The sequence below is a fragment of the Myxine glutinosa genome, chromosome 3 (genome assembly GCF_964187855.1).
Source record: "Myxine glutinosa chromosome 3, kmMyxGlut1.1, whole genome shotgun sequence".
NCBI classification, from domain to species: Eukaryota; Metazoa; Chordata; class Myxini; order Myxiniformes; family Myxinidae; genus Myxine; species Myxine glutinosa.
Window position 1 is genome coordinate 30,326,587 of NC_136263.1, and position 25,335 is coordinate 30,351,921.

The window sequence follows — 25,335 nt, forward strand, 5'->3', positions numbered from 1 at the left end:
TGTATTGAAGGTTCCCAAGAGCACAGTGGCCTCCATAATTCTTAAATGGAAGAAGTTTGGAACAACCAGGACTCTTCCTAGAGCTGGCCACCCGGCCAAACTGAGTAATCGGGGGAGAAGGGCCTTGGTAAGAGAGGTGACCAAGAACCCGATGGTCACTCTGGCTGAGCTCCAGAGATCCTGTGTGGAGATGGTAGAAACTTCCAGAAGGACAACCATCACTGCAACACTCCACCGATCTGATCTTTATGGCAGAGTGGCCAGACGGAAGCCTCTCCTCAGTGAAAGACACATGAAAGCCAACTTGGAGTTTGCAAAAAAACACCTAAAGGACTCTCAGACTGTGAGAAACAACATTCTGTGGTCTCATGAAACCAAGATTGAACTGTTCTGGTTTTTTCTTTTTAATAAATTTGCAAAACTTTCTAAAATCCTCTTTTCTTTTTGTCATTATGGGGTATTGAGTGTAGATTGATGAGGGAAAAAATGAATTTAAACGATTTCAGCATAAGGCTGCAACATAACAAAATGTGAAAAAAGTGAAGGGGTCTGAATACTTTCTGAATGCACTGTATAAACGCGAGTTGTCTGTGTGTGTCCGCGTTTTATTCAGAGATGGCTGAACGGATCTTCATCAAACTTTCAGAGGTTCATCAGTGAGTGCCTGGGAGTGTTTTAGGAAAAGACAAAAAAAAATTGTAAAAAAAAAAGTTCGTTTTTTTGGGGGTTAAAAAATAGAATAAAAATTAATAATCGCTCGATAGTGCCGAAGCCTTTTTTAATTAATGAGTTATATACAAGTACATATTCGCATAAATAAATACAAGACCATCACCAGACATTTGAATACAAATAAATCAAACAATTCCGGAAGTGTACGGTTGGTAGTACGGCTTCTTCTTCTTCCTGATCGGCAACACACTTAACCTCCCCCCCCCCCCTCCCCTCCCCACCTGCCCCCCTTCCCTTCCCCCCTCCTCCCTTCCTCTTCCCCCCCTCCTCCCTCCCCCCTCCCTCCCCCTCCCCTCCAACCTCTTCCTCTCCGGCTCTCCTCCAACCCCTTTACCCACCCTCCTCCTCCCCCCAAAAAAAGATGTATGTGCAGTTTTTTTTTCCTCTTCCTCTCCCCTCCCCTACCCTCACTCCCTGCCTCACTCCTCCCTCTCCTTCCTCTCCCCCCTCCCCCACAGTACTTGTACTGCAATAAAGTAAAATATCATATGGAGTGATGTATGTTGAATTTCATGAAGTTCCGTTTGATGCGTGTGATTCAAAATCGCTGTAAGATGAAGAGACGACATTATCTGTAAATTTGGGGTCATTCTTACCTTTATCAGGGAAAAATGATTATACTGTAGCGGCTACCGCTTGGTTTACACAATCGCCTTGCACCTACCAAGGACGCGGAGCGATCACCATGCCGGGCTCGTCCAGGACGCCCGGGCAGGCCCGCTCTCAACTTGCCAGGCCTCGTCCGGGACACCCGGGCATGCCCCCTCTCGCCTTTCCCGGGCAAACGCTCCGGGATAATGTGTGTAAATATATTGCTGCCCGATAAACGGGCTTTTCAGAGTACCCGAGTTGTTTTGTTTCAATAAAGAAACTCGGACGAATTCCAGCTTTTTTTCGCGTCCATTCTTCCGATTACGTGGGAGCACAACTCCTACATTGGTGACCTACCGACATGGACACGGCAGTTGCCCTCAAACTGCCTACCTTCTGGGAGGCTCACGCGGCGGTTTGGTTCGCCCAGGCGGACTCCCTGTTCGCCCTGCAAGGCATCACGGCCGACGACACCCGCTTCCACCATGTGGTAGCAGCGCTCGGCTCAGCCACCGCGGCCCGCGCCCTGAGCCTCCTCGAGAGCCCGCCAGCCACTGACAAATACGGCGTGATTAAAAAGCTCCTCCTCGACGCTTTCGCCCTCTCATCGGTGGAACGCGCACGGCGCCTGCTCGACCTGCCCGAGCTCGGCGACATGCGCCCGTCCGAGCGAATGGACTACATGCTTTCGCTGCTCGGCGAGCACTCTCCGGCATCCTGTTCCGGGAGCTGTTCCTACGTCAGCTGCCTAGCCCGGTACGCCTCGCCCTGACGAGCACGACGATCACGGATCCCCGCGCCCTCGCCAGGGAAGCCGACAAGATCTCCGTGGCAGGCCAACGCATTGCAGCAGTGACCTGGGGCCCACCGCCGTCCGACGCAACGCCCATGGCGCCCGAGCACCCGGCACGGTCGACGACCGAACTGCCGACGCAATTGGCGGCCGCTACGCCAAGCCGACCACCTCCAGCACGACGACCGGGGCCTCCACCAGACCAAGCGTGGTGTTACTATCATGCCAGGTTCGGACAGAAGGCCCGGACATGCCGACCCCCGTGCACCTTCGGCAGGCCGGGAAACGGCCGGGCCAGCGTTCATTACCAGCCATGAGTGCTGGCCACATGGGCAACTTACTTTTCATCACAGACAAAGCGTCCGGACGGCGCTTCCTGTGCGACACCGGCGCCCAACTGAGCGTCATACCGACCTCCGATCAGGACAGGCAGTCCGCGGTTTGCGGCCCCTCCTTGGTTGCGGCCAACGGATCGGCCATCCGCACCTTCGGCCCGCGCAACGTCACCCTCTGCTTCGGCGGCCAACGCTTTACTTGGACTTTTGTAACCGCAAGCGTGCCCATGGCTCTGCTAGGCGCCGACTTCCTCTGCGCACACGGACTGCTGCTGGACGTCCAACGGCGTCGCCTCATCAACGCCGAGACCTTCAGCTCCCTGGTATGCACATTGAGCAGCTCCGCTCCGACCGAGTTGGCATGCGCCCTCCCGGCGGCGAACGAGTTTGCTCGCCTGCTCACGGAGTTCCCGGCCCTCACGCGGCCGACGTTTTCGGCCGTCGCAGTACGACATGGGATCGAGCACCACATACCAACCACGGGCCTGCCGGTCTACACCAGAGCCCGCCACCTCGACCCAGCCAAGCTCGCCATGGCCAAAGCCGAGTTCGACGCTTTGGAACACCTCGGCATCGTGCGGCGCTCCGAAAGCGCGTGGGCTTCGCCACTACACATCGTCCCAAAACCAGGGGGCGGATGGTGCCCATGTGGCGACTACCGCCGCCTTAACGACACTACCACCCCCGACAGGTATCCGATCCCGCACATCCAAGACCTCCCCGCCTGTCTGGCAGGATGGGTCATTTTTTCAAAAATCGATCTCATACGGGGATATCACCATGTACCTGTCACGGCGGCTGACGTCCCTAAAACGGCCGTCATCACGCCGTTCGGCTTGTTCGAATTCCTGCGGATACCGTTTGGCCTCAAGAACGCGGCTCAGGCGTTCCAGCGCTTGATGGACGGCGTGCTGCGTGACCTGCCGTTCCTCTTCGTTTACCTGGACGACATCCTCGTCGCCAGCACGTCCCGGGCCGAGCACCTCCTCCACCTCCGAACACTGTTCGGGCGCCTCAGCGAGCACGGCCTCATCGTCAACCCGGCCAAATGCCACTTCGGCACGACGGCCGTTGATTTTTTGGGCCACCACATCACCAAGAACGGGGCCGTGCCGCTGCCAACCAAGGTCGAGGCCATCACCACGTTTCCGCATCCCCGCTCCATAAAGGCCCTGCAGGAATTCCTGGGAATGGTGAATTTCTATCACCGCTTCGTGCCCCGCTCTGCTCAACTCATGCGGCCCCTCTACGTAGCCCTCCGGGGCAAGCCGGCCAAGCACGACATCGTCTGGTCTGCAGCAATGGACGCGGCCTTCAAAAGCTCAAAGCGGGCCCTCGCCGACGCAACACTGCTCGCTCACCCGGTGCTCAACGCTCCCATCGCCCTCACCACGGATGCCTCCGACTACGCGATGGGCGCCGTACATGAGCAATGGGTGAACGGGATTTGGCAGCCACTCGCTTTTTTCAGCCGGCAGCTCCGGCCGAACGAGCTCAAATATAGCACGTTTGACCGTGAGCTACTCGGTCTACACCTGGCCATTCACCATTTCCGCCACCTCCTGGAGGGCCGACCCTTCACGGTGTTCGTCGACCACAAGCCGTTGGTTTACGCAATGGCCAAGGTCACGGAGCCGTGGTCGGCCCGCCAACAGCGCCACCTCTCCGCCGTGTCGGAGTTTACCACGGACATCCGGCCCGTCACCGGCAAAGACAACGCCGTGGCCGACTGTCTTTCTCGGGCCAGCGCAAACGCGGTCCACCTTGGCGTGGACTTCGCGCTTATGGCGGCGGACCAAACCACCGACACCATGGTACAAGCCCTCCGGGCGGCGGACACGGGCCTCCGCCTGGCCGACATCCCCTTCGCGGACACTGTCCTGCTCTGCGACGTCTCCCAAGGCCAGCCTCGCCCCATCGTGCCCGTTACCTGGCAACGCCGCATCTTCGCCTCCCTCCACGGCCTTTCCCACCCGGGCCGGAAAGCTTCCCAGAAGCTGGTGTCGGCGCGATTCGTCTGGCACGGCCTTCGACGGGACGTCCGCGATTGGACCAGCACCTGCACGGCCTGCCAACAGGCCAAGGTCCACCGACACACCCAGGCCCCGCTGGCACCTTTCACCGTGCCCGAACGACGTTTCGACCACGTCAACGTGGACCTGGTGGGCCCCCTCCCCCCATCACGGGGGTTCACACACCTGCTCACCATGGTGGACAGGACCACCAGGTGGCCGGAGGCCGTTCCCCTCGTCTCCACCACCACCGGCGACGTGGCGCAGGCTTTCATCGCCACCTGGGTTGCCCGCTTTGGCGCACCGGCGGACATCTCGTCGGACCGCGGACCGCAGTTCACCTCCGAGCTGTGGGGCGCGGTCGCCCGCAACCTGGGGGTCAACCTCCACCGTACTATGGCCTACCACCCCCAAGCCAACGGGTTGTGCGAGCGATTCCACCGCTCCATGAAGGCCGCGCTCATGGCCGGCCTTCAGGACGGCGGTTGGGCCGACCGGCTGCCGTGGGTCCTTTTGGGCCTCCGCACGGCCCCCAAGGAGGACCTCCGGGCAGCCACCGCCGAGCTTGTCTACGGCCAGGCGCTACGCGTCCCGGGCGAATTCGTGCCCGATGCTACCAGTCCCTGTTCCGCAGCTCACCAGCGCTCGGACCTCCAGGAGGCCGCCCGACGGTTTGCCCCCGTGCCAACGTCCCACCACGGTGACCCCCAGTCCTACGTCCCCCCAGCGCTTTGCAAAGCGGAGTACGTTTTTGTGCCTCATGACGCAGATCGGGGGCCACTCCGGCCGCCGTACGACGGGCCCTTCCGGGTCCTGCGACGGGACGACAAGTCGTTCGTCATCGACATCGGCGGCAGGTCGGACCGGATTGCGGTGGACCGCCTCAAGCCGGCGCACGTGGACATCGACCAACCGCCACGGTTGGCCCTTCCGCCGCGGCGAGGCCGCCCCCCGTCCACGGTGCCCCCCACTCGACCGCCCACCACCACACCGCACCCCCCCCCCCCCACGACCCGCTAGGGGTCGCTTCGGCCGGGTCATCAGGACCCCCCTTAAATTGACCCTGCCGGTGCAAGTCGATTCTGGGGGGACGTGTGTAGCGGCTACCGCTGGGTTTACACAATCGCCTTCCACCTACCAAGGACGCGGAGCGATCACCATGCCGGGCTCGTCCAGGACGCCCGGGCAGGCCCGCTCTCAACTTGCCAGGCCTCGTCCGGGACGTCCGGGCATGCCTGGGCATGCCCGCTCTCGACTTGCCAGGCCACGTCCGGGACGCCTGGGCATGCCCGGGCATGCCCGCCCTCGACTTGCCAGGCCGCGTCCAGGACGCCCGGCCACGCCCCCTCTCGCCTTTCCCGGGCAAACGCTCCGGGATAATGTGTATATATATTGCTGCCCGATAAACGGGCTTTTCAGAGTACCCGAGTTGTTTTGTTTCAATAAAGAAACTCGGACGAATTCCAGCTTTTTGTCGCGTCCATTCTTCCGATTACGTGGGAGCACAGCTCCTACAATACTTCACATGCCCTTCGGCATGTTTCTTCCATCCATCCTTCCGCCCTTCGGCATGTGAAGTACAATTAGAAATCATTTATCCATGACATAAAAAAGGAAGTACTGAATCTAATTTATCATAAAATAAGTCGATGTGAGATTATTAATCTGTGTAATGAACTCTGAAGTCTCCTCTTTCTCCAATAAGACTTTCAAACTCGACATAAATGTGAATAGCTGGGATTCATTTGTACAGAGTGTGAGATGATAACGGCCTTTAACACAACTCTAGGATTACAACTACAACTACTAGCGCGCCTCGCCACACGTCGTTTCGGAGGGTTAGGCATCTCTGACGATGTCTGCTTTCTCAGGAGGTGAGGGATGGTGGGTGGGGGTTAGTGGTGGTGTTGGTGCATTGGGGATCGTGGGGGGAAGTGTGGGAATGGTGGGTGGGGGTTAGTAGTGGTGTTGGTGGATTGAGAATCGTGAGGGGGGGGGGGGGTGTGGGAATGGTGGGTGGCGGTTAGTGGTGGTGTTGGTGGATTGGGGATCGTGGGGGGGGGGGGGCGGAAGTGTGGGAATGGGTGGGTGGCGGTTAGTGGTGGTGTTGGTGGATTGGGGATCGTGGGGGAAGTGGGGGAATGGTGGGTGGCGGTTAGTGGTGGTGTTGGTGGATTGGGGATCGTGGAGGGAAGTGTGGGAATGGTGGAAACTAACCCCCGTTAGTGGATTTGGGATCGTGTGGGGAAGTGTGGGAATGGTGGGTGGGGGTTAGTGGTGGTGTTGGTGCATTGGGGATCATGGGGGAAATGGGGGAATGGTGGGTGGCGGTTAGTGGTGGTGTTGGTGGATTGGGGATCGTGGAGGGAAGTGTGGGAATGGTGGAAACTAACCCCCGTTAGTGGTGGCGTTGGTGGATTTGGGATCGTGTGGGGAAGTGTGGGAATGGTGGGTGGGGGTTAGTGGTGGTGTTGGTGCATTGGGGATCATGGGGGAAGTGGGGGAATGGTGGGTGGCGGTTAGTGGTGGTGTTGGTGGATTGGGGATCGTGGAGGGAAGTGTGGGAATGGTGGAAACTAACCCCCGTTAGTGGTGGCGTTGGTGGATTGGGGATCGTGGGGGGAAGTGTGGGAATGGTGGGTGGGGGTTAGTGGTGGTGTTGGTGGATTGGGGATCGTGGGGGGGGGGGGGGCGGAAGTGTGGGAATGGTGGGTGGCGGTTAGTGGTGGTGTTGGTGGATTGGGGATCGTGGGGGAAGTGGGGGAATGGTGGGTGGCGGTTAGTGGTGGTGTTGGTGGATTGGGGATCGTGGAGGGAAGTGTGGGAATGGTGGAAACTAACCCCCGTTAGTGGATTTGGGATCGTGTGGGGAAGTGTGGGAATGGTGGGTGGGGGTTAGTGGTGGTGTTGGTGCATTGGGGATCATGGGGGAAGTGGGGGAATGGTGGGTGGCGGTTAGTGGTGGTGTTGGTGGATTGGGGATCGTGGAGGGAAGTGTGGGAATGGTGGAAACTAACCCCCGTTAGTGGTGGCGTTGGTGGATTTGGGATCGTGTGGGGAAGTGTGGGAATGGTGGGTGGGGGTTAGTGGTGGTGTTGGTGCATTGGGGATCATGGGGGAAGTGGGGGAATGGTGGGTGGCGGTTAGTGGTGGTGTTGGTGGATTGGGGATCGTGGAGGGAAGTGTGGGAATGGTGGAAACTAACCCCCGTTAGTGGTGGCGTTGGTGGATTGGGGATCGTGGGGGGAAGTGTGGGAATGGTGGGTGGGGGTTAGTGGTGGTGTTGGTGCATTGGGGATCATGGGGGAAGTGGGGGAATGGTGGGTGGGGGTTAGTGGTAGTGTTGGTGGATTGAGAATCGTGAGGGAAAGTGGGGGAATGGTGGGTGGGGGATAATGGTGGTGTTGGTGGATTGGGGATCATGGGGGCAAGTGGTGGTGTTGGTGGATTGGGGATCGTAGGGGCAAGTGTGGGAATGGTGGGTGGGGGTTAGTGGCGGTGTTGGTGGATTGGGGATCGTGGGGGGAAGTGGGGGAGTCATGGGGAGCTTGTAAAATATCATAAACCACAAACACGTATGATTAACTTTTTAAACAGTCACTAATGCTGTTTATAACATTAAACAAAGAAATTTGGAGGAATCCAGACATCCATGAGGTAAGTTTTACTTCCAGAACTGAGGGAAGATCTACTGTAATCTATATACCCCACAAGAGTTGGGTTAATAAAGCTATCAAAAAACCGAGGCGCATTCCTTACTTCCGCGGTTGTTAGTTTCGTACACCGCTTATCATGGAATCATGAACCCCTTCAAACACCGCTTCAATCCATTAACTTTGTATTCACGACATTGGGATTAAAGTGTTATGGTCATATTTACGATATTATTATTATTATTATTATTATTATTATTACGATAACGAAAACGATACTACTGAAACGATACCGGTACACGACTGTATTAAGAAACCTGGGCTTAATTTGTCCAAAGTGGCCCAAAGGTGAGGCATGAAGCCTAAGGCCTATACATACCGTTTTGTTGGAAGAGACGTAACACCTATGCTTTCAATATTTGATGATCATTTTAACAATCAGTTTGTTAGTGTTTCACATTGAATGAAAAACGTAAAGGTAGAGCATGGCGATTGTGATATATGACAGGTTCGACGACATGTTCGGCCTGAACGAAATTGGAATCAAAATGGCGGTGTGTGGAGGGTCAGCCGCCATACCGCCGTAATGACATCAGACGTAATCACATCACCCTATCAAGTGACCAGATCCTCAGCTCTGATCGGTATACGTTTGAGGGGACATACATACAGTACAGACGGACAAACACTGTTCTAGACGGCTTTGCCCTATGGGCTACGGCATGAAAATTATTTCTCTCAATTATCATTCTTTTAAATGCTCATTCTCCACTCCTCCCTTACCCCCTCCCCATTTTATTTATTCATTATTTTTTCTCCTTATACTTCCTTCCTCCTCATGTTCCACTTCCTCTTTTTCCTTCCCGTTTCACACCCTTTCCTCCCTCTCCCCTCCCTTTTATTTTCTTTTCTTTATTTTACTTCTCATGCCTCTTTCCTTATTTCCTTTCCTCTTTCTCCTCCTCTTATTCTGCCTCCATCAACTTGTCACTTGGCATTTTACCCTGGGCAAAATATCATATATGATGCGTACACATCTGGCCAATCGGCGTTCTTCGCCCACAGCACGTCAATGATGACATCACTTAATTATTATCGATTTATTAAGTACTTATTACTTGCAAAATCGAATATTTTTCAAGTATATTGGTAGGTTGTGTTCGTGGTTCTGTCTGTCTGTCTGTTTGTTACTTGCAAAATCGAAGATTTTTCAAGTATATTGGTCGGTTGTGTTTGTGACTCTGTTTGTTAGTTTGTCACCGGCCTACAGGTCACAATTTTCAACCGATCTTCACCAAAGTTCACCAAGTGGTAGAGTTGGTCAAATTCCAGAAGCCTATTGTTTTGGGGTCAATAGGTCAAAAGGTCAACATAGGCCAAAGGTCACCAACTTTGCTAAATTTCTAAAATCCTCAATTTTCATCAGATTGACTTGAAATTTGAAGACCACTTGCATATCTGGTCATTGAATTCAACCACCAATAATTTTTGAGGTCAACATAGGCCAAATGGTCAACATAGGCCAAATTTCTAAAATCCTCAATTTTCATCCAATTGACTTGAAATTTGGAGAGGACTTGCACATCTGGTCACTGAATTCAACCACCAAGTATTCTTGAGGTCAACATAGGCCAAATGGTCAACATAGGCCAAATTTCTAAAATCCTCAAATTTCATCCAATTGACTTGAAATTTGAAAAGGACTTGCATATCTCGTCATTGAATTCAACCACAAATTATATTTTAGGTGAACATAGGCCAAAAAGTCAACACAGGCCAAATTTCTAAAATCCTCAATTTTCATCCGATTGACTTGTAATTTGAAGAGGACTTGCATATCTGGTTACTGAATTCAACCACCAAGTATTTTTGAGGTCACCATAGGCCAAAAGGTCAACATAGGCCATCATGTATCATTGGAAAACTTTTGGGGGAGGGTGGATTTTGCAAGTATCGTGCTACGCATGACGTTTTCTTGTTACTTGCAAAATCGAAGATTTTTCAAGTATATTGGTCGGTTGTGTTTGTGACTGTTAGTTTGTCACCGGCCTACAGGTCACAATTTTCAACCAAACTTCACCAAGTGGTAGAGTTGGTCAAATGCCAGAAGCCTATTGTTTTTGGGGTCAATAGGTCAAAAGGTCAACATAGGCCAAAGGTCACCAACTTTGCTGAATTTCTAAAATCCTCAATTTTCATCCGATTGACTTGAAATTTGAAGACCACTTGCATATCTGGTCATTGAATTCAACCACCAAGAATTTTTGAAGTCAACATTGGCCAAATGGTCAACATAGGCCAAATTTCTAAAATCCTCAATTTTCATCCAATTGACTTGAAATTTGGAGAGGACTTGCACATCTGATCACTGAATTCAACCACCAACGATTATTGAGGTCAACATAGGCCAAATGGTCAACATAGGCCAAATTTCTAAAATCCTCAAATTTCATCCAATTGACTTGAAATTTGAAAAGGACGTGCATATCTCGTCACTGAATTCAACCACAAATTATATTTTCGGTGAACATAGGCCAAAAGGTCAACATAGGCCAAATTTCTAAAATCCTCAATTTTCATCCAATTGACTTGAAATTTGAAGACGACTTGCATATCTGGTCACTGAATTCAACCACCAAGTACCTTTGAGGTCAACATAGGCCAAAAGGTCAACATAGACCAAATTTCTAAAATCCTCAATTTTCATCCAATTGACTTGAAATTTGAAGAGGACTTGCATATCTGGTCACTGAATTCCACCACCAAGTATTTTTGAGGTCAACATAGGCCAAAAGGTCAACATAGGCCAAATTTCTAAAATCCTCAATTTTCATCCAATTGACTTGAAATTTGAAGATGACTTGCATATCTGGTCACTGAATTGAACCACAAATTATATTTTAGGTGAACATAGGCCAAAAGGTCAACATAGGCCAAATTTCTAAAATCACCAATTTTCATTTGATTGACTTGACATTCTAAGAGGATTTACATATATGGTCACTGAATTCAACCACCAACTATTTTTGAGGTCATCATAGGCCAAGTTTATAAAATCCTCAATTTTCATCCGATTGACTTTAAAATTGAACAGCATTTGCACATTGAGTCACTAAATAGGGAAACTAACTATTTTTGAGGTCAAAAGGTCAAAGGTCAACTCAAGGTCAACCTTACAAAATCATCATTTTTCATCGGAAAAATCGTCACTTTTTTTTTTTTTTTTTTTTTTGTATACAAGATCGAGGCTCGTGAAAGAGCGAACATTAATCACACAGAAAGACAAACCGACACATAAAACATATAACATCGGGAGCGGTAGACAAGATGGGGAGAGAGGGGGAAGGACACAAACACAACATTTGAGAGCAGGGACCGAGAGACATGGAGACATCGAGAGATCTGAGAGAGGGCGAGGGCTTTGGGGGGGGGGGGGGGCATGGGAAGGGGGCGGTGGGAGAGGTATAAAACATATGGACACTGCCAGGACTTCCAGGAAAGAAGTTGGAATTTCAAACAAGGTGGATCTGGGGTGAATTAGCGGGGGTAGAAAAGATCAAGGTTTTGGATGGGGGAAGATAAGAGATGGTGGTGAACAGCTGTTTTAAAGACGTGGAGGGAGGAGTGGGATTGAAGGGAGTGAGGGAGTTTGTTCCAGAGGCGGGAGAAAAGAGGAATGAAAGAGTGAAGGTGAGCAGAGAGCCGAGATTTCGGCAGTTTAACCATCAGAGGGTTGCTGGCAGATCTTGTGCGACCTGTAGGAATATTTGGGGGACAGAGCACAGAGAGAGCTGGGGGTGCAAGGCCGGAGAGGAGTCGGTAGAAGACAGAAAGACCACCTACCTGCCTGCGGTGAGTGAGTGAAAGGCCCTCAGAGATAGCTTCATCGCGGGAGATTCCAATAATTCTGAAAACTTTGGTTTCAACAGCGTGAAGCCGAGCCAGGTGTGAGGCAGGAGCACCAGCCCATAGGGGAGAACAGTATTCCATTGAGCTGCGGATGAAAGCCTTGTATGTGGTGAGGAGCTCAGGTGTGCCTAGGAAGGACTTCGCACGACGGAGGATGCCCAATCGGCGACTGGCTTTGGAGGCCAGCTTGGAAATGTGGTTTTCCCAAGAAAGATCATGGCAGATGGTGAGACCCAAAAGCTTGAGCGACAGAACTTCTTGGAGAGGATTGTTGAGAAAGTAGATGGGAGGGTTGTCCAGTCGATCTTTTCGGAGAGACATCGTAAGAGAGTGAGATTTGTCAGGATTGAAAGACATGTTCCACATGTTTGACCAGTCTGTGATTTTGTCCAGGTCTTCAGAGAGTGAGGAGGCTGCAGACTGCCGATCTGAGGGAAGAGGAATGGAGCGGCAGAGAGTGGAGTCATCAGCAAAGAGATACAGAGGATTTTCCAGAGAGTCGGAGAGATCATTGATAAAGACCAGAAAAAGCACAGGGCCCAGCACACTGCCTTGGGGAACTCCAGCCTGAACGGGAAGGGGAGATGAGAGAAATCCATTCAGGGCCACACGTTGACTACGACCAGAGAGGAAGTCCGCAAGCCATGCATGGAGATTTCCATGGATACCATAGGAGGAGAGTTTGGTGAGCAGAGCTGGGTGCCAGACCGTATCGAAGGCACGTGATATGTCAAGGGAGACAGCTCTGATTTCCTGTTTGGCATTGAGGACCTCCATCCATTGTTGAGACAGCAGAAGCAGCATGTCCAGAGTAGAGTGACCTGGTCTGAAACCAAATTGATGATCAGAGATCAAGCCATTGGAGAAGAGGAAAGATTTCATATCCGAAGCAATGATGGATTCCATGACTTTGCTGATAATTGGGAGCAGGCTGATTGGTCTGTAATTGCAAGGATCTGTTTTTGCACCTTTTTTGTGTAAAGCGGTAATGTTTGCTGATTTCCAGGATGCTGGCAGATGACCTTGAGCAAAAGATAGGGTGAAAAGAACACAGAGAGGGTGAGATAGAGCGGCAGAGCAGGATTTTAGGACCCGTGGGCTGATGCCATCTGGTCCAGTTGCAGAATCAGAGTCGAGGTTTGACAAAAACTCCTCCACCTTGTCAGGAGAGAAGGTCACAGAGTCCAGGAGCAGTTTGGTTCGACTGGGAAAGGTGGGAACAGAGAGAGATGGGTTTGGGACTAAGGATTTTGAGGCAAACACAGAGTTGAGGCATTCGGCTTTGTCACGTGCGATGTCAACTGTGTGGCCATTTGAGGTAAGGGAGGGGGTGGAGGGGGAACAAACACCAGAAACGGATTTTACCAGACGCCACCAGGATTTGGAGGAAGGAGACAGGTTTGAGAGTTCATTCTTGAGTGAGGAGAGATAGTGCTTCCTGGCACTCCTGAGGGTAGACACACACTTGTTCCGAGCTTGGTGGAAGGAACTGAGATTTCCTTCAGTTGGATTAGCCTTCCAAGAGGCAAAGGCAAGTTGTTTCAGGGCAACTGCCTCACCACAAGATTCAGTGTACCATGGATGGGAGGAAGGGTAAGACAACTGAAGGCGAGATGGGATAAATCTGTGCATGAGAGAGATCAGTTTGCTTTGGAAGAATTCCCAGGAAGAATTGATGTCAGAGGCAGTGGAGATGGGAGACCAATCCAGACGATTGATGGCTGCTTGAAGACCGTCCCAGTTGGCCTGAGTGAAATGCCAGACTCGTCGACGCTGAGGAGGCTCTCTGAGAATGGCCAGAGAGATGTCCACTTTGACAAGCACATGATCAGAAGAACCGATTGGAGCAGAAGAAGAGCAGCAGACATTAGCAGGGAAGTTAGTCATAACCAAGTCTAGAAGAGAAGATACTCCATTGGCTGAGATCCGGGTCGGGAAATTGACAGATTGTGTCAATCCCAGTGAGTCACAGAAGTCCTTTGCTGAGGTGCCATGACTGGTGAGAGAGGAACCCACACCCAACCAGGTGGCATGATGACAATTGAAGTCACCACATATGAGGAAGAGAGAGTTGGGATGAGTGGATAGAAGTTGGTCCATGTTGTCAGACAGTGAAATGTAGATGGAGTCATCACTGTTTGGGGGACGGTACAGAACACATATGAACAAAAGGTGGGAGCGGAGAGGAAGCCGTAGCCAGAGGTACTCCTGGGGGTGAGGAGGAGAGAGGGCAGTGCAAGGAGAGTGAGGAAGAGAGTTTTTGATAAAGATAGCCACCCCACCACCAGGCCGAGGCTCAGGTCTATCATACCAGAGGAGGGAGTAACCAGGCAGAGATATTAAGGAATCAGAGACATCTTGAAGGAGGAAAGTCTCTGTTAAGCAGATCAAGTCTGGATTGTCAGAAGCAACCTGTATGGAGAGATCAGTCAGGTTTGAGCGAAGGCCCCGGATGTTTGAGGTCCATACCGTTAATGAAGAGAGAGGAGGAGCATCGGGTACAGGACAGGGGAGGGGAGGAGTAGGGTAAGATGAAGGATGAGAGGGGGAGGTAGGGAGAGCAGTTGTTAGTGTGTCAGCGATTGCAGAAGAGTTCCAAGAAAGGGAAGGATGAGGAGGATGAAAGGTTTGAAGGTGAAGGGATGAGGCACAGTGAGGGGTTGTTTGAGGGGGGGCAGAGGAAAGAAGAAGGTTGGGGGGGGGTGGAGGTATGAGATAGAAGGGAGACGATGTGGGGAGGAGGCAGCTTTGAGGAGGAGGGGGGAGGAGGGAGAATTGGAGAGGAATGGTATGGGGGGAGATTTGAATGGGAGGGGTTGGGGGGGAGTTTTGAAGGGGAGGAGTGAGGGGGGAGTTTAGGAGGGGAAGGGCAAGGGGGAGTTCAGGAGTGGAAGGGCAAGGGGGGAGTTCAGGAGTGGAGGGGCAGGGGGGGGAGTTTAAGAGTGGCGGGGCAAGGGGGGAGTTTAGGAGTGTAGGTGCAAGGGGAGGGATTTGGATGGGAGGGGCAAGAGGGGAGTTTAGAAAGTGGATGATTAATGAAAGACGAACATTGAAAACAAATTGGGTTTGTTGTGATTTTCAAGTTAGCAATCCGGTTCAGAATGATGGAGGAGGGATGGAATGAATGTGAATTTAGACCATGTAGTGAGGGAGACGTATAAGATATTGAATTTCTTTTTTTTGAGGTGGAATGAGTTGGAGAGGAAATTGAGAAAAGCCTTTTAAATAGGAAGAAAAACAGCGTGTTGTAAAATACCACTGAGTAAAACACTGAAGGGGAAAGGTTATACATATTTAAATAATATTTAAACAGAACCGTGAACAATCTTATGTGCACAAAAATACCAACGGGGGGAGAGCCGAGAGGGACCACCACGAGTCACGTGAAGGGCAAACGGTCAAATTGATAAATAAATTAATATTTTACGATCATTATTTATTTATTTTAATTACGCAATTGATAAATCAATTATTGTACACCTCTCCCACTCAATACCATGTCTGTGCTGTACCGCGGCACCGCTGGGCGTCTGAGGTGCCCGGTAATGCCACGTGCTGCAGGATGTTATTTATTTATTTCGCATGGGGGCGGTGTACTTTGAATGTATCTGTACTTGTTGTTACCTTCACCACCGAAGGTGGATGGAGGTTATGTTTTCACCGCTGTCTGTCTGTTTGTTTGTCTGTCTGTGAATAAGATATCTCAAAAAGTTGTGGACGGATTCAGACGAAATTTGGCTGGGATATAGCATATGTGATGCGGACAAAATTTTTAGATTTTTGTGAATATCCGGAGTCGGTTCCGGCTTCTAGAGTTTTTAAAGTGATTCTTCATTATTGAATGACAGGGCTAAAAACGATACATAGCAGGATATCTCAAAAAGTTATGGACGGATTTGGACGAAACTTGTTGGACAGGTTGTGTGTGTGACATCGACTAATCGATTCGATTTTGGTGAAGATCTGAATATGGATTCGCATACAATAATTATTTAATTTTTAAGTGATTCTTCACCATTGAGCAATTGGGCGAAAAGCGATATATAACATGATATTGAAAAAAGTTGTGGACGAGTTATGAATAAACTTGATGGATGAGTTGGTTGAGTGACAAGAACAAGCCGATTAGATTTTGGTTCAGGTCCGATGGGATACAAAACAAACGGTTCAGGGATACAAATCAGTGGGATACAAAACAAACTGTTCAAGCTGGTGGAGGAATGCGCTCTACCGAGTGCGGTTGTAGTATTATTTGTTTTTATGCCAAGTGCCACAATTGTACCCTCCTGAGTTCTGACCTCTGTTGAGACAAGACATCCACTCTACTCTCAGGTATGCAAGTAGGTCTGGTGGTGAATGATCAGGAAGGAAACCAAACTGATTGTCGCTGATGAGATCATTTCAAATGAGATGGTTTGTCAGTGCAGTGTTGATAAACTCTCTCCATAACCTTGCCAATGCAGCTTGGAACACTGGCAGGCCTGTAATTATCTGGGAAGTATCGTGAGTTCTTCTTATGCACTGGCACTACGTTGACTATCCAGGAGAAAGAGAAGCAGAAATGGAACAGTTTGGCAAGAGGCGTCGGTAGCCAAGACCGAATGCGCACTCTTTGAGAACCCTATTTCCAATTCCATCAGGTCCGGGGATGCGTTATTCATGTCTAGCTTCTGCAAGATCCATCTAATGTCACAAGGCCGGAACTTCACAGTCTCGAGGTGAGTGTTGGTGCGAGCTGTGAGATCAGGAGGGTCATTTTCAGCATAATCGGTTGTACACTTTAATGAAAATGATCGCTGAAGATATTTATTTTACCTGAGAGGAGGTGAAGGTCTGACCATCCTTTTGCAAGGTTTGGAGACTAGAATGTCACGCTTTCCCTTGGATCCTCCTTACTGCCCACCACCAATCAGGGGATTTGATTACTACAGTCGTCAGACGATCTTTTGTCCTCTGGAAGTGTTGTCTTTTAGCCTCCTTCTCCGCTTTCTGATAGTTCTGCCTTGCCCCTATGGGAACGTCATGGGAAACAGCAAAAGGCCTCTTGCTCCAATTGCTATACGCCAGCCAGCTTTGTCAGCCATTCTGCAGGCCTCGGCCTCAGTAAACCATCGAATATTGGTTATTAGAGTGGTAACATCTCTGAGGAATGAATTTCTCCATACCTGACTTGATGATTGTCTTTATGTTGTTAGAAGCTATCTATGTCAGGCTCTCCAGTGTTTAGACCTTGATCCCATGTCCTGCTAGGCAGATGCTGCCCGAGGGGTTCCCAGTTTGATTTTCTTGAAGACAGTGTAAATTTTTGAAAAGAACGCAGTGTGAATTCGGTAAGTTCAGAGACCTTTGGGTCATCCACGTGGGTCAGAAGACCACTCGGCGCGACGGGAGACATCAGTTAGGGTTAGGGTTAGGGTTAGGTTTGTTTCCCTAACCCGTCGATATACGTTACACGTCACCACTCCTCCATTTATTCACACTAGGGCATGCCCGTACTATATATATATCTAAAATTATATCCCCCCCCTCTATTTACATGAAATGGTTTGGTCCATTCGCAAAGCCAAAGCGAACGGCTTGCGAGTACGGTGACAATCCCCCCCCCTCTATTTACATGAAATGGTTTGGTCCATTCGCAAAGCCAAAGCGAACGGCTTGCGAGTACGGGTAAATAAATCGCCATAGCTCGGTAACTACTTCTCCGATTAATATGAAACCTTGAAAAGGCACATCCTCAGGTCCCCAGCAATATACCTGGCAAGTTTCAAGTATATCGGACCCGTGGTTGTCGAGAAACAGCGGTCACAGACAAACGACACACACACATACACACACACATACACACACACATACACACACACATACACACAGAGATTACTGGAATTATAGATAGATAATTTCTAGCAGATTTCCAAGTTTGAAGCTGTGAATGTGTGCTGCTGGTTTGGCTGGGATACCTGTGAAGGCATGAAGGGGTTCCACTCTGCCACAGTAAACAAAATGATTCATTGGTACCTTGGTTATGGGGTTTGCTCATTCTACAGCAATGCTCGCAAGTCTGGTTGATGTGAACTTGTATTAAATTATGTGAAGTTGATGTGATGGTCAATATGTTAAGCCAGAGATTGAATTGAACGTGGAAATTCGGCCGAGGCAGAAAATAATTCCTGGCTCAGAGTTGTTTGTTCACTCACTCCATTCATTTCCAAATCATGATGAATATACCTGAAGGAAATGGCAAAACCGCCAAGTTTCAACCAACGGCCTTCAGTTACACCCACGTGACCTAGACAAGCTGAACCAAATCTAAGGAACAGACTCAAAACCTGCAACGATTAGACAGGAAAACATACATGAAGTTGTTATTTCCAATTCCATCGAGTACAGTAGGCCTACTAATAGTATAGCATTGGGAAATTGACACAACAGGCCCATGAGCCATGCATTACCTGTCCTTTAACTTGGCATGAGCATCGCCTCTCAGGTCATATTTTGCGATCCCAAAGCAAAGAGCCATAACAAAGCATTCCGTTCAATGGAAAACAACATGCTGAATTATTGATTAAAACAAACAAAGAAATAAATAAATAAATAAAACAAGCCGTGGTTTGAAGGAAATCAATTTGTTCCCAAAGTCTTTGGTTCTGGAAAACTGAGAAGGTGATTGAAGACAACTGTGAGTCGTTCAGTTTATAAACTCTGAATAACATTTACCAAGGTTAGGCATTTGGTTGGATTGAGATTTGTACCGAGCCATGGAATTTATCATTAAATATCTACAACCTTTGCGATATTAATGATTTATAGTCTGGAGAAACAAGAAGTAATTCTGCCTTTTGTGCACTTGCTTTCACCTTTTATGGGTTCATAATAATGGCATGAAAATCCGATACAATATCAACTGTGAAGCGTGTGAAGATGCAAAGCTCGTGCAAGTCCGTTTGTATTCAGTCATCTTCTAATCCTTCTGTATGTATGCTCAAAATAACGAAAACAGTTTTTAAAACTAGAAAGAGCAATCAGATTGCAGACCCTCGCCAGGACGTGTTTTCAGAGTTTTTTTTACGGCATTTGTGTTAAAAAAAATACGGCGGCCGAGATACGTGACCAATGATATCATTATTTTTTCTCTCTACCAATTTACCCCGAGATGATGTCCTGCTCGGACCCCGAAAATGATGATACATTTCATCTTGAACGGATGAAGTTTTGTACTTGTCGAATTATGACGTCATAATGGAGGCACCTATGACATCATCATTAACATATGTTATTCCACATGGAGAGTTCTTTACAATGAGCCATGTCTCAAATTTTTTCTATTCAGCACTTTCAGAGATATTGAGGTGCAAAAATTTTCGGTTTTTCCAAGATGGCGGGCGAACCACGTGACCGATGACGTCATCATTTATTTTCTCCACCAATTTATCCATAGATGACGCTCAAGAAATTTCATCTTGATCGGATGAAGTTTTGTACTTGTCGAATTATGACGTCATAATGGAGGGACCTATGACATCATCATTAACATATTTTATTCCCCATGGAGATTTCTTTACAATGACCCATGCTTCAATTTTTTCTATGCAGCACTTTCAGAGATATAGAGGTGCAAAACTTTTCGATTTTTCCAAGATGGCGGCCATACCACGTGATATATGACATCATAATTATCATTAAAAATTATACAGGTGGAATTGCACCGATGTTTAAAATTTCCTGTCAATCGGGCCAACGGTTGCAGAGAAAATCATATTTATTCTGTGCGGACAAACAAACAGACAGACAAACAAACAAACAACCAGACAAACAAGCGGTCTCAAATGCAATACCCTGTCCTCAGGTGAGGGTAAAAATACAAAATGAAAAGTGATAATTTTATGCAGCCTTGTCCTTTGAGCTTTAGAGCTAAAAAAAATAAAATAATCAGCTTGTTGATTTTCATTGGTGAACCAAATCAGTGACCCAAGATGCAAATTCTTAAAATTTCAGGCCAATTGGATGAAAATTGACGATTTTACGTGATGCTGACCTTTGACCTTTTGACCAAATTATTAATTTGCCCTCTCCATATCTATCTATATATAATTGCGCAATCTATATATAATTGGGCAAGTGTTTGTATGTATGTATGTATGTATGTATGTATGTATGTATGTATGTATGCATACATGTCTGCTCTTCACCCATTAGTTGGACAGCTGACCTGACTCCACCCACAAATGTAACCTGAAATACTTAACCCAAAGTACCCAGAGGACCCAAAAGACCCTCCCCTCCCCATTCAACATCCCGAGGATGTACAAGACTGAGAAGGCCCAGAGGACCCAAAATACCCTGGGGACCCAAAAGACCCCAAGGCCCCAAAGGACCCAGAGGAACAAAAAGACCCAAAAGACTGAAAAGACCTTGAAGACCCAATAGGCCTAAAGACCCAAAAGACCACAAAAACCTAAAACACTAAAAAGACCCAATGAACTCCAAAGACCCAAACTACCCCCAAGACCCAAATGACCCTGAAGACCCAAAACATCTAAAAGACCCCAAAGACTGAAAATATTCCAAGGACCCTTAACAACCCTGATGACCCAAAAGACCCTGAGGACCATTAAAGACTTTGAAGACCCTTAAAACCCCCAAAGACCCAAAATACCCAGAGGACCCAAAATATCCAAAACACTCCAAAGACCCTTAAAGACCCAAAATACCCCAAAGACCTAAAATACCCCAAATACCTAAAAGGCACCGAAGACCCTAAAAGGCCCCAAAGAACTAAAATACCCTGAAGACCTAAAAGACCCTGAAGATCTAAAAGACTGAATAGACCCAATGGACCCCAAAGACTGAAAAGACCCTGAAGACCTAAAATACCCCAAAGATTGAACATATTACAAAGACCATTAACAATGCCGAAGACCCAAAATACCCCAAAGACCCTTAAAGACCTTGAATACCCAAGAGAACCAAAAGACCCTGAAGACCCAAAATACCCCATAGAACCAAAAGACCCTGAAGACCCAAAAGACCCCGAAAACCCAAAATACTCTAAAGACCCAAAATACTCCAAAGACCCTTAAAGACGCAAAATACCCCAAAGAACCAAAATACCCCAAAGATCCTTAAAGACCCCGAAGATCCAAAAGACCCCAAAGACCCAAAATATCCCAAAGATCCTTGAAGACCCGAAAGGTCGAAAAGACCCAAAATAACCTCTTCTCTTCGATAAGGTTAATGATGAATGTTCTAATCTAGAATCGATACGTAGAGCATTTAGCCCGCAGTGCATAACATCATGACCAGTAAGCCTTGTGGATTGTTTCATAGGAATTGTATGTTTACTCTCCGAGGCCATGCAATGCATTTTCATTAGAAAGGGACAAAGAAACAGCATTATTTAAAGGTTGTGAGATGTTTAAAACTCAGGAGCATCAAATTTTTACTTTGACTTTTATTTGCTCTTTGGCACGAAAGGTTAGAGCTTTCGCTTGCTGTTTCTAACATTCATTCATATTTAAAAGGTAATATTTTCACAACAAGCATTACATTAACAAAGAAAATAAGTCTTACCATACCTTGGAAACGATGATAGACTTGGACAGCTTATTAAGACATAATAGAAGACATTTCCTTGAAAATGAATAGTCTTTGAGCCAAATTTTGACAAGACAATTGCAAGTTTTGGGGTTGTATCGCATATTACAATATGATGGTTATATGAATCATGTATTGACTTGTCAGACTGGCTCAGAGGTAGCGCACTTAGCTTTGGGGTGTCTGCTCGGGGTTGGATTCCTGACTCGACTATAAATCTGCCGGATTCGTCCCAAGACAGGCAGTTGCATCCCGGAGTGTCCTCGGCGGACGTCTGGCCGAATGTCACGTCTGCTAGCATTAGACGATGTTTGGAAAGCAGGTAACGATTGCATCACTGAACCCCATCGCACATAAGGTTAAGATGTTCACCACCATCTCAGGTCAATGAAAGAGTGAAGGTGAGCAGAGAGTCTTGATTTTGGCAGTTTCACCAGAAGAGGGTTGCTGGCAGATCTTGTGCGTCCTGGAGAAATATTTGGGGGACAGAGCACAGAGAGAGCTGGGGGAGCAAGGCCGGAGATTAGTCGGTCGAAGACAGAAAGACCACCTACCTGCCTGCGGTGAGTGAGTGAAAGGCCCTCACAATCAGCTTCATCGCGGGAGATTCCAATGATTCTGAAAGCTTTGGTTTCTTCAGCGTGAAGCCGAGCTAGGTGTGAGGCAGGAGCACCAGCCCAGAGGGGAGAGCAGTATTCCATTGAGCTGTGGATGAAAGCTTTGTATATGGTGAGGAGCTCGGGTGTGCCAAGGAAGGACTTCGCACGGCGGAGGATGTGACTGGCTTTGGAGGCCAGCTTGGAAATGTGGTTTTCCCAGGAAAGATCATGGCAGATAGTGTGACCCAAAAGCTTGAGTGACAGAACTTCTTCAACAGGATTGTTGAGAAAGTAGATGGAAGGGTTGTCCAGTCGGTCTTTTCGGAGAAACGAGGTGAGAGTGTGAGATTTGTCAGAATTGGAAGACATGTTCCATTTTTTTTTTGCCAGAAAAATTGTCCTCTGTATCCATTTTGTCACCCCTTGCATTCTCCCATACTTGTTCCTCTTATCCCTTCACCCTGTTTCTGGCGTTTCCCCCTTCTGCTGTTCCTTTAGCTATGTTGCGTCATGATCCATTCTGTGTTCTAGCACTTCCATGATGCTTGACTTTGCATCCAAAAAAAAGAAGTGTTTGTCAGCAAACCATCATCAATAAATCAGCAAACCAGCAAACATTACCGCTTTACACAATAGAGGTGCAAAAACAGATCCTTGCAACTACAGACCAATCAGCCTGCTCCCAATTATCAGCAAAGTCATGGAATCCATCATTGCTTCGGACATCAAATCCGTCCTCTTCTCCAATGGCTTCATCTCCGATCATCAATTTGGATTCAGACCAGGTCATTCTACTCTGGACATGTTGCTTCTGCTGTCTCAACAATGGATGGAGGTCCTCAATGCCAAACAGGAAATCAGAGCTGTCTCGCTTGACATATCATGTGCCTTCGATACGGTCTGGCACCCTGCTCTGCTCACCAAGCTCTCCTCCTATTGTATCCACGGAAATCTCCACGCTTGGCTTGCGGACTTCCTATCTGGTCGTAGTCAACGTGTGGCCCTGAATGGATTTCTCTCATCGCCCCTTCCTGTTCTGGCTGGAGTTCCCCAAGTTAGTGTTCTGGGCCCTGTGCTATTTCTGGTCTTCATCAATGATCTCTCTGACTCTCTGGAAAATCCTCCCTATCTCTTTGCTGATGACTCCACTCTCTGCCGCTCCATTCCTCATCCCTCAGATCGGCAGTCTGCAGCCTCCCCACTCTCTGCAGACCTGGACAAAATCACAGACTGGTCAAACAAGTGGAACATGTCTTTCAATCCTGACAAATCTCACACACTTACAATGTCTCTCCGAAAGGACCGACTGGAAAACCCTCCCATCTACTTTTTCAACAATCCTCTCCAAGAAGTTCTGTCGCTCAAGCTTTTGGGTCTCACTATCTGCCATGATCTTTCTTGGGAAAACCACATTTCCAAGCTGGCCTCCAAAGCCAGTCGGCGACTGGGCATCCTCCATCGTGCGAAGACGTTCCTTGGCACACCTGAGCTCCTCACCACTTACAAGGCTTTCATCCACAGCTCAATGGAATACTGTTCCCCCACTGCCAAAATCTAGGCTCTCTGCTCACCTTCACTCTTTCATTCCCCTTTTCTCCCGCCTCTGGAACAAACTCCCCCACTCCCTTCAATCCCACTCCTGCCTCCATGTCTTTAAAACAGCTGTTCACCACCATCTCTTATCTTCCCCCATCCAAAACCTAGATCTTTTCTACCCCCCGCTAATTCACCCCAGATACACGTTTTTGAAATTCAAACTTCTTTCCTGGAAGTCCTTGCAGTGTCCATATGTTTTATACCTTTCCCACCTCCCCCCAAGCCCTCTCCCTCCCACAGTTCTCTCGATGTCCCTGCTCTCAAATGTTGTGTTTGTGTCCTTCCCCCTCTCTCCCCATCTTGTCTACCGCTCCCCTTATTTTGTGTTTTATGCGTCGGTTTGACTTTTTGTGTGATTAATGTTAGCTCTTTCACGAGCCTCGATCTTGTATGCAAAAAAAACCACTTCTTCACGTTAATGATGTCCAGCATTGGTTGCTGCAACTGAGCATTGAATATCCCATGGTGTCTTTCGAAGAAAAGTGGATGAGTTATCATCGTACTGTTACGTGGTCCCCTCGGTGAATACCTGGTCTCGGTGACCCCCGGACCGTGAGAGGAACTTCGCCAGAAAGCTGTATTATATATGCGCTTTCGCCACGCAATCCATATGAATTTCACCCAAGAGACAACTGACGTTCAAGGATATATTTCAATGGGAATGACCATACAATTGCAATGACACAACCACGGAGATTTTCCCCGAGCAATCAACCATATACAACCATCAACAATTCCCAATTCACAAGCACTTTCCTATGAGTAAGATGGCCATCTTATATACGTGTGTCCCGGTGAGTACTCACGACACCCTTTTGGTCTCGGTCCCGCACAATGTCTCTGGGCCCCTCCTGACCAAGATGATGGTCGCCGTCACCGCACTCGGGCGGTTGAACGAACCCCGGGTGGACGTTTTTCCACCGGGCAGGTATCGTACCAGGCACCGTGGCTGCAGCCCCTCGTGGCCACGCGAAGCGGATACGGTAAAGCACGCCAAACCCCACGCCGCTTGCAAGGCGCGGTAGGCCCCAACGTGCGACCCGCACGCGTCTGTTTGGACGGTGCCGCGAACGAGGCCAGACGCGGGTCGATGCACGGCCCCACGTCAACTTGCCGTTTCCACCGGGCAGGTACACGTCCCGGTAATTACTCTCGCCAGACAGGCTTCGGATCGGAACGCCGCTTTTCCACGCAGCGCAAGGTCGATCCCACCTTTTGTCGGTGCGGGGCGAGGAAGAATAATCCCCGGCCTTTTCCTCGTGTCTTTTTCCCTTCCGTTTCCGGTCACTTCCGTTTCCGGCCACTCCCTCAGAAGGGCTCCTGACCCTCCAACCACAACAACTACACAACAACTTAATATACTACACACGGATAAGCAAAGACCTGAATGGTAATTCACATACATTCACATAAATATGTAACACTCCCCCCCTTCAAGAAAGAAAGTTTGAACCCAGCGAAAACTTTCGTTGCCGGCCAATTTGGAGAAACAAACCAGATAACTCAACCCTCTGACTTTGACCG